At 38.8% G+C, this 11,412-nt stretch overlaps 1 pseudogene; it reads left to right on the plus strand.

Annotated features, from left to right (window-relative positions):
* Window positions 1-9,119, plus strand: part of LOC138858282 (importin-4-like) — a 69,204-nt pseudogene extending 60,085 nt beyond the window's left edge.
* Window positions 9,120-11,412: the final 2,293 nt, after the last annotated feature.

Raw genomic sequence — 11,412 nt, forward strand, 5'->3', positions numbered from 1 at the left:
CCTCCTATTAAGTACAACCCCAGAAGATTAGTATTGTGGGGACTTCTACAAAGCCACAACTACTCGATGAAACAATGGCCGGTACGTCGTACGACTACCATCAAAGCCACAATTTTCCAACATTCCACAAATTGGCACAAAAAACCAAGTCAGAAATTCTTCTGACTACTCCAGTGTTAAAAACATAAATATATATAATTCAACCAAAGCATCCAAATATATTACTAAATATTCCAAAAGAAAACTTCTGGTACACTAAATTCCTTAAATTTGAAAAGGGCAACATACAAATACAGGGGACTCAATGGAATGCGATATCTGATCAGTTTTCATATCCTACTGAGTCAATATCCGCATTATCCGGAATAATAATTTCGTCCCCGTAGGATGACTTTCGCCAATTATGGTACAAGCGAAAATCCTGGTCACAATTCTCAAATAATCCAAACAATATTCGCATCTCCCTATTCTTGGCCACAATCGTCCACGTCCATACATAATATTGTTCGCAGCATAGTTGTCCTAAAAAGTCGAAAAATCGACACCTATGTTACTATAGTGGCTCATATTGTAGTTGTCTAAATTTTTATAATTATGAAATAACTAAAAAATAATGTTAAGGGATCACCATATTCCCAATGTGATACAGTGACGCACTTAGACTTACCGAAAGCAAAGGTCGCAGTTATGGCGTCGATCTAAGTGCTCCTCATATGACTGATTTATGGGAATCAGCTATAAAAATCTTCAAATACTACTTTAAAAAAGTATATCTCAAACATAAATATATCGAATTTACCACATTACTAACTCAAAAAAAAGCCATTCTCAATTCACGGCTAATCACTGTACTCTCGCGAGATCCCTCTTCAAAGGTTTCAAAAGAGCATCCATTCTGGCCATATCTGAGTCAGGCGTGGAGTCACTAACCTTAATAAGCCGACGGTAAAGAAATTTTAAATAAACGATACAAATAATAAAGTTATAAAAGAAACAACCGCAGAATACAATAAATACGAAAAGCAACTACTAAAGCACTTAAATAAGCATCAAAATGCATACAAATTATATTTTTAAAATAAAAGCCGTTATATACACTACAGGTCAATATGGATATAACATTACTCCATCACCATGTGACCCACTGCGCGCTCGGCTACTTCAGAAGCAGTATTCCGAAATAAATACATATACCGTTTTAGTAAACATGTGTAAAACTAGGAAAAATATTCGCCTAGGGGTCCAGAATGGTTAAATAGGTTAAGCCTTCCTCTACATGTACACTCCACTATACCCGGAAAAATAATGGCGCACCCTAGAGAACACTTACAGGTCCTCGCCACATACGACGCACCACACCACACTCAAGTCACAAAACGCATTCGTTTTCGTCTACGGGCATGATCGCCACATCATTTTGTTCTTTTCGATTGGTCAACCCGTGTGATAAAACTACGGGAAGCTGCACCTTTCAGAACTCGTAATGCTGATTCATTTCGGACATATGCGTTACCTACACAAACACGATAAATTTCATAATTATGTATAATTATATATTTACTAGCAAACCCGGCAAACTCCGTTTCGCCACCAGATGGCTTTGTTTTATGTAACATTTCGTTTGGTAATTAAAAGATGAAGAAAAATTTTTTTTTTGTTTTATATTCAAAAAGAAAAAATTTTATTTCACTTCACAACAGTAATGAATTCATTTCGATGACAAATTTTGAAGTGTTATTTAGTTGAAATTCTCTAAGTAAATGAACGTGAATCCAAAGTGAATACTGAATCGAAGCGTTATACGTGTCCGCATATTATCCGTTTCATTGAAGTGCTCTCTGGTAAACCACATTTTTTGTTTTTTGGTCTGATGTTAACACAAACAAAGCGGATGGTTTCCCAACTCGTGAATACGCCACGTATATCTGCCCATGTGAAAAACAATAATTTTCTAAATTTATCCCGCAAACACTAAGCGATTGACCTTGCGACTTGTTAATTGTCATTGCGAACGCAAGGCGAACTGAAAATTGCAATCGCTTGAAGTCAAACGGAAGATCAGTCGGAATCATTGGTATTCGAGGAATACATACATTTTCACCTGCGTACTTGCCGTTAATAATGGTTGCCTCAATCAAATTCGGCATAAGTCTTTTTACCGACAGTCGAGTACCGTTGCAAAGTCGCGTTGGATTCAAATTACGCAATATCATAATAACTGTACCAACTTTGAGTTGCAAATCATGTGGTGGAAATCCTGGTAACTCCAGAGGGTTCAAAAACTCCGTTGGATAATTTACTACATCATCGGGATTTGTTATGGAATCAACGGATTTGTATGTCACCAAATCGCTAGCAATTTTTAATTGAATGGTGAAATTTAGTGCGCGTACATCTTTATTCTTTGCGGCAAGAATTGCTCGTTGACTCAACCAAGCATGATTCTGATAATTCTCACTAATGTTTGGGAAAACATTTTCAATAAGAGCTAATTGAGAGTCTACAAATCGGCAAAAGTCGTTGGTAAGAGTAATTAATCCAGATGTCGCATCAACTGGGACTTTCCCATTCCTAAAGCTAACAATTGTTTGGAAAATTGTTCCGCACTTTGATCATTTTGAAGTTGAACTCTCATATTAGTGGTTAGCGATAATGTTTTACGGTATTCCATAAGGGTGATGCCTTCAGGCAAGCATTCAATTCATCTGCAGGCGTTCCACGGGGAATTACTGGCAACGGCTGCCTGAAATCGCCTGCCAAAAATACCATCAAGCCGCCAAAGATGTTGTTATTTCGCCGAAGATCCTTCAGTGTGAAGTTAAGTGCTTCAAGTGACTTCTTATGTGCCATTGTGCACTCATCCCAAACAATGAGCTTGCATTGCATCAACAACTTTCCCATTGCACTGGATCGGGAAATATTGCATGTTGGAGTATCAATTGTTTTTAAATTGAGTGGCAACTTAAGCGCAGAATGTGCAGTACGACCGCCATCAAGAAGAGTCGCCGCAATTCCAGATGATGCTAACGCCAAAGCTATGTCACATCTTGATCGAATAGTGGCCAAAATCAATGATGACAAATGTTTTCCCTGTTCCTCCAGGTGCGTCCAGGAAGAATAGACCACCAGTATTATTGTCCACCGCTTGCATTAATATTTTGTATACTTGTTTTTGCTGTTCATTCAGCAACGGCACATTATTTCGAACGAATTCCTGCAATGTATCAACATTGTATTGCAGCTCTCGATTTAATTCTTGGTTGAATGCATCATGCATCGATCGATTTGGCGCAATCATTCCTACTTCAATCAGTAGCTTGTTTGCAATAGTCAAGCATTGATCCTCAATCAGCTTCAATCCTTCATTGTAGATTTGATCGGTTATTTGGATGTCAGGATTATTCGTTTGGATGCGCAAGCGATGCAAGATATCTTCACATATGTCGTCTTTGTATTTGTTCCATAACTGAATTGGTTGCGAAGGAAAACATGTGGTGATGATAATTGCGAACAGCGTTCGTATTTGGTACGCATTTGATGAAACAACTAAATCCGCAAGTGTTAAATCCCAATGAGAATCGTTCTCCAGCAAACCCAATAGTTGACATGCTTCTCGATATGTTTGGCATTGGTGGCCATTCACAGTTTTCAAATGCGTAAATGATTTTGGTCCACGTACATTTACCAACAGCAGTCGCAAATAAAAACATTCATCATTTCTAGGATGAACAGTATACATGCGACCTAGTGCATCAGCGGAAAACAGATGTTGCCAATCTGGAACTGGGGTTCCTTGTTTGCGACGTTGGAATTTCTTTGTTGATTGATTCCTAGTGTAATACTTGGGCATTTCAACGTACATCAGCGTCACTGCGAAGGGATCTGCTTCACACATTGCAAAGAAGCTAGTCAATGTTGTCGACAGTGGTCTCTCAGCTCGTTGTGCCGCATTAGCCTCAGTGAAGTAAACTCTTTGGCCATTTTCCAAATGCACTGCTAAATATACAACTGTGGGATATCTTTCATGAATTTGAAATGAGAACACAGTGCTTCATTAGTACTGACGTATCTGCCCATTTCGAAGTTGCTGATTTCGTCATTCGCATTTTCCGACGCAATACCAAACACAGCCATATCGCTGCCTTTTGTGACGTACTTGCACAAATATTTGATTGATTTGGCCGAATGACAACTCTCAACGTTTGCATGTGTTTTGAAAATACGTGATAGCAGTGGGCAATATGGTTCAATGAATTCATTTCCGATCTCAATCTCTTGATTTTGAACTTTAACTTTGATAGTTCGACCATTATCTTCTTTTGAACGCCGACGATAAACTGGATATCCATCGTTCCCTGTGACTATTTCGGTAACTAACGGTCGCGGATATCGTTTAGTGCACTTTCCATCAGCCATGCAAGGCGATATTGGATTTAATGCACCGCACGGTCCATGAACCATCTGTGTCGTCACAATGTCGTGTAGATGGGGATCAGTGACTGGATCTGGTATTTCAACTGATATGATGTCATCTACTTCATCTGAATGTAATTTGTTCAGCAACCAAATTAGGATATGAGCATGCGTTAGTCCACGCTGCTGCCATTCCACCGAGTACGAATAACAACGTGTGTCACCAAAAACTTGATACTTAGTAAGCACATTCATCATAACCTTGAGTTTTTGCTGAAATACTCTGCCGATTATGTCATGGCGATCTTGCGGTTTTTGGCCCGGTTCCAACTCACGTTCAATTTCCGTCCACTTTGGATTGCATGTGAGCGTAATAAATAAATCCGGAGTTCCATAATTTCGCACGTACGTCATAGCGTCTTGAGCGTATTCGTGCATGTGGCGAGGGCTTCCGATATAAGATGATGGGAGAATCATCAGACGTCCAATATTCTGAACATCACCATCTGAATGAATAGCATCACGCAAGTGTATATAGTCCTCAGATCGTAGCTTTGCCTGATTGAATCGGATGAACGCTAAACGTTTGGTCTCGACTTTGACATACATGTCGACAGCGAATTGCTGGAATAGCCGACGGAACTTCAGAATGACATTCTCCTCATGTGTGCGAATCATCATAGGATACGCATAGTAATTCATTGCGCTTAGATTTTTATTCGTTGTTACGCCTGAAAATGCAAAATTAAATGAATTGTTAATGGAAACCAATAATAGCAATAATTAGTGTGTGAATATTGTACCTGAAATTGGATCGACCGTCTTCAACATGATGTCGTACCCGTCTTGCCCTTGCCAATAAATGATTGGATATTGTAACGCATCGTTCAAACGATGTGTCTCGTTTACACGATGCATGATATTGCTTCTTCGCTGAACGACAATGTCACGCGATTTAGTTAGATCGCCAACAATAATTGCAGCAACATCATTAACGGTGGGTGCATTGAATCTTCGCACATGTTCTCCTGTTGGAGTACAATCCGCTCTTATGACAAATTTGTTCGTTCCAATGCTGTTTTGAACATATTAACCACAGCATTATTAGCGTGTAAAAATGATTGCAACTGTTCAATAATTCGTCTCTTTAATTGTTGTGTTCCCTGTATATTGCTCCGCACATTCAGCTGATCAAGCATCGACGAAATGAAATATATTTGCAGAAATTGATGCGGTTCATCTAGTGTTGGCACCATTGAACCATGCAAATGATACATTTGTCCTTGTATCTGTAACAATCATTTGTTAAAGAATACGGTGTAACTTCTGATCGTGTGATGGTGTAGTGTGTGGTGTATATGTAGTTGTTATGTGTTGCAATTTATTGTGTTGGTGTGAATGATTGGTTATGTGTGTTGTATCTTAACCTTGCAAGTCGGCATGAAGCCGCCTTCTCGATTGATATTAGCTCCAAAGGAAGTCATGCGAAAGCAGTTATTGTATTCAAGGATGTGTTGAAGAAAATGGCTGGAATCGGGATCACTTCCATCGAACAATGGTCTCAGTGGTTCTGGTGGTGTAAGTAATGGATCCAGTTTGACTTTTCCACTTGCGCAGCACAATCCAGCCGTTTCTCTTTTGAAATTTAACGCATTGCAATATCGGCATATAGTCGTCATTGGTCCAATATCTAAATTTTCATTATAACTGTAGTTCGCAGTGGGATCATATTGGAATGCCAAGCGATTGTATGAAGCTAATCAATCGGGCATGTTCTCTTATTATATTTTGTCTTTCTACGCTTAAGTTCTGTGAATACACTTGTTACTGACTTGCATGTCTTGTGCGACGGGCGATGTTTGCACGTCGGCCTCTAGGCATTTTGGACTATGGACAGAGCAGTGAATTTAACCTCAAATGCACGATCCACATAATTTACACAGTTCAACTTACCACCTGTCTATAAAAATACACGTTATTGATTTGATGGTTTCCAATTGAAATGTTAGGAAACGAATAACTTATGTTTTTTTAGTTTTTTTTCACAATTTCAAGTGAACACAATACCGGTTTGTCACATGAAATTAAATGAGCAGAGAACAATGAGTAGCTGTCAATCAATGTATCACGCACCGGCGCCATCTACTTAAAATATTGGTTTGTAGTACATGTTATGTATCAGAGATGGCGCTGAATGTGAAAAAAGATTTTCCCGCTTTTCTGTTGAAATTTTTCCTGAATTTTCTTTGCTATAAACCTCACGGAGCCCGAGACCTTTCCAACGAATGCGACACCGTGGAAATCGGTTCTTGCGTTCTGGAGTTATAGCGTCAGGAAGGAAAACCGGACTTATTTTTATATAGTAGATAACAATAATATTAAAGCCGTGTTAACCTTGTATATGATAAAATCGGTGGTGGGAAAATTGCGGAATTAGTCAGCCATGTTTAAATGCATTCGCACCATAGATACTAGTTTGGCTAGTAGTAACGCTACACAGTTCAAGTCGTAATAGACTTATTACTTTTAAAGGACCTACTTTTGTTTTTGCTACTAGTAAGTGGCTTGTGGTCGCAATCTCGCTTTGTGTGCGTACGTATACAGAAGCCGTGTAGTTCGACTTTGTGCTCTGGGGCATAGTTTACCCATCGAGGGATTTGTATCTGTGAGATATCATTTAGATTGCTTGCAAACTGGGACCACTTTTCTAAACGAAATGGTTTTATTTGTTCATCGGAATCGGTTCCATCTATCCATAATTCTTGTATTAGTCTTTTGGCTTGTATCATAATTGGCGAAAGCAATCGTGCGGCGTCGAAAGGTATTGCCACAGGGAATAAAATTTGTCGGTTTGTTATGGCGGATAATGCTGGTATTGACTCTGTAGTATATGAATACTGGTCAGATATCGCATTCCATTGTATCCCCAGAGTTTTGGTTCTAATTTCCTTTTCGAATTTAAGGAAATTACAGTCCAACATATATAAGTATGTCCTTTAAGATATTAGGGCGGTCCGCCATTATCTTTTTGAAGACAACTCCGACCTAAATATTATAATTCAGCCACTAATTACCCAACTGAATTTTTAGACTCCTTGGATGTGCCTGGTTTACCTCCGCACAATTTGCAGCTTAGGGTTGGCTCGACAGTGATCATGATTAGAAATTTAAACCAACCAAAACTGTGCAATGGAACACGTTTGGTGATAAGAAAACTGATGAGCAATGTGATTCCCGCGTTGATATTCAAAGAATTTTAAAGAAATTTAGAGACGAGGAAGTTCTTATTCCAATGCCCTTTGAATTTAAACGAATTCAATTCCCGATTCGTCTTGCCTTCGCCATGACGATTAACAAATCACAGGGTCACGTGGCATGTTTACGTGTCGGTAAACCATCCGCTTTATTTGTTCTTGCGCCTGGCAAAAAAACAAAGAATGTCGTTTGCCACAAGTTGCTTGAATGAAAAGAGTTAATCCGAGTGCATCACATGCTACACAACATGCTTTATTTTAATCTTTTTTTTTCTGACACGTGTTTGAAGTACTTTATTTTAATTTGTATTCTCTTTCTGTATGTATTGTTGATCATAATTAAATACTTTTATATATCTACCTATGTTCATATTTACTTTGTATCATTGTATTATCTTCATCAGAGCCTAAATTAGTTCAGCTAAAAGATAACACGACATTAATTGACTGTTAGGCAGTACGAAGTTCGCCGGGTCAGCTAGTATATATTGTATATATTATATTAACAAATTATTGATTGCCTTAACTTATGCGCTTACATTTGTATACCCATACTCACAACAACCACAAACTAAAAATTAAAGTTCAAGTATTTACGTTCAACGAATTTGCAACAGTAGCCCTTAGGCTTAATAAAGCAACTAGCGGGACTGCGTAACAACAAGTAAGCTAAAGACACAATAACAATTAAAGCTAGAATTTACAGCAAAAAGACAAAAATACAAACATACATATACATTCAATCGGCAAATAATACACAAATTGCATTCACCGATAAACCTTATAAATAAAAATTATCTTATATATTTACATATATAATTATATCCGAATATATTGACATAAGCGCCAGCAGAGGAGGCCGATGAAAACGAAGATGATATCGATATTGAAAACTCGGATGGGGAGGATGACGATTTGAACAACATTGCGGGATACAGTGTTGAAAATTCATATTTAGAAGAAAAAGACGATGACATTTTATCATTGAAGAAATTTTCCGAGCATACCGGAGTCGCTTTCATCCCTTACTTGGAGAAATCTTATCCAAATGTTTACAAGAGTATCGATCATCCACAGGAAGACATACGTAACGTGTCAATTGACACATTGAGCTCCTTCATTGTGGCTCTACACAAACTACAAGATTTGCAAGACGTTTCCAATGCTATTACAATCTTGATACCCAAATTAGGCCAATTTGTGCATGAAGAAGTTTCTGTTGTGTTGTCTGCACTTGTAGATTTGAGTGATCTTTTGAAAAAGTTGAAACAAATCTATTTACCAACGGTTGAACTTCGTGATGTAGTCTTCTCTTGTATAACAGAAATGCTCCAGGGCAAGGTCGCTTGCCAGTTTGACGAGTCTACTGGAGATGAAGACGAAGATGCTGAGGAGAGTGAATAGGATGAGGCTATCGTAGAGTGTGCTGCCAATATACTTGGTTATTTATGATCCTTCGAGCCGGAACGGAACAAACAACGAAAGCAAGGCGAAATCAGGCACACAATATACAAGTAAAAGCTTTCAGTTAATTTTCTTATTAGCTGTTTTTATTCTATCATTCTTTGAAAATCATCTGCCAGCTGAGGTAGTACGGAGAATATTGGTGCAATTCACATAACGTTTTGCAAATAATTATATGCAAAAAGTAGAAATTGCGATACATTTCTTTGTATTACGTGTGAGTTCGGTTATAAGTGCGTCTAAAAAAACGAAGGAACATAAAGCAGTTGGTGCAAAGCCAAATAAGCAAATAATTGGCAACTCGGAATAAGAGTCTTCGGGAACAAAAAGAAATTTTTGGAATCCAAAATGCAGCAAATAATCCAAATTATTACAAATTTTCTTTCTTCGGCTAACGGTGTAATCAAAAAGGCCACCGCTGATTTACAGGAGGCCTACAAGCGTTCTGAGACTGTACCAGCTCTTTGCGAAATTGCCGTCTCGACAATGAAGCCACAGGTGCGTCAATATTCTGTTGCACTACTTAAGAAGCATTTTGCGAAACTGCGTCAATGGAACAAAGTGCCGGTTGAGCAACAGCAAATTATTAAGCAGGGTATGCTTTATGCCCTCATGCAGGAGCAGCAAAAGTCTGGGCGTAAAGCAATTGCTCAATTTGTTGGTGTTTTGGTTCGTCGCGAAGCCAAAGAGTTTGACTCATGGATGACCGAAGTGCTAAAGTTCACCTACAGCTACTGCTCTTCTACCGATCCTAAGCAAAGCGAGCTAGGTTCGTCTTCATTTCCTATTTTGGCTGATGCGGCCTCTGATCAATTTTTGCAGCACATGGAATCGGTTTCATATTGGAATGGAATGTTCACTGCTGCAGTGGTGACCACCGAAGCAACTGGCAACATGGCTACACCTGTTATTTTCAACATTCTAATTAATATGACTTCTTTGGTGCCGTTCACATTGGGCCACAGAACAGCCGAACAAAAGTTGCAGAAGTCCATACCGTTAATTGTTAAATCCCTTCAAGCATTTGCTGTGCAGCCTGAGGTCGACCAATTCGTTTATGTTTTTGATATTCTCGAGAGTATGGCAGATTTAAATGCTAAATTGCTGAACAATCACATAAAAAAGTTGTTGGAGTTCTGCTTGGAGGCAGCAGGTAATGCCCTATTTGATAGCGCTATGCGCATAAATTCGCGGCTTACGTTGGCTGGGTCGTTCGCTTACAGAAAAAACTGATTTTCAAACGAAAGTTGATCGAGCCCATAATTTGAATTTTTTTTCAATTTGATGGCAACTGAACCCGAAAACGAAGACGATGATGAAGAATACTTTTTGGGTGAAGACAACACGAATCCGATGACAAGGGCTACTCAAACAATGGACCTTGCACTGAGCGTGCCACCAGAGAAATTGACTCCGCCATTATTGCACCTTTTGGAGCCCGCCTTGCAGGGTCAGGACCCACTTCCACGTTCTGTTGCCTACTTAGGCATGGCCGCTATAGCCGAAGGATGCTCGGAGGCTACTTGCAACAAATATCTCGAAACCATGCGCCGGATCATCTTTCGGTTTGAGCACCCGCTTCCCTAAATTCATTTCGTTTTTATCAATTGATTTTACTAGCGGTGAGTGAAATCGAAATTAATTTCGAACTTGGTTATTATGGTGGTATGGCTAAATGACCACTCATTCCCCATCATCATAAGACACTGTCACACCACATTTACCACATCAATTCACATCCACATCACCACGCCTACCGCCCATACATTCCACATCACTACACCATGCACCAACACGCACACATATACAACATCGCCACGATCACACTACCATAAAGCCATCAATCAATAGATATATAAGGGGCTACAAAACGATCCCATACGCTTCTTTTTAGCATCGATTCGCTTACGAGAGAACATCTTTCGGTTCGAGCACCCGCTTTCCCAAAATTACTTCGTTTTTACCGACTGATTTTACTAGGGGTGAGTGAAATCAAAATTAATTTCGTACTTGGTTATTTATGGTCCTTCGAGTCCTAGTGAACGGAACTATTTAAACATAAAAGAAAAAATAATAATAATTAAATAACGTGAACAAAAACTAACAGCGTGAACAAAAAATAATGTGACAAAAACTGAACAAATAGTGAAAAATAACCGGTTCATTTATTAGAAAACAAATAAAAAAAAAACCCGTGGAGTGACAAAAACTGAACAAAAAAAAACCAAAAAGGTACAGTGACAGTTCCTGGAAAAAAAAGTGCAGTGTAATATAAAGAAAT

This window comes from Bactrocera oleae, chromosome Y, assembly GCF_042242935.1.
Source record: "Bactrocera oleae isolate idBacOlea1 chromosome Y, idBacOlea1, whole genome shotgun sequence".
Lineage (NCBI taxonomy): Eukaryota > Metazoa > Arthropoda > Insecta > Diptera > Tephritidae > Bactrocera > Bactrocera oleae.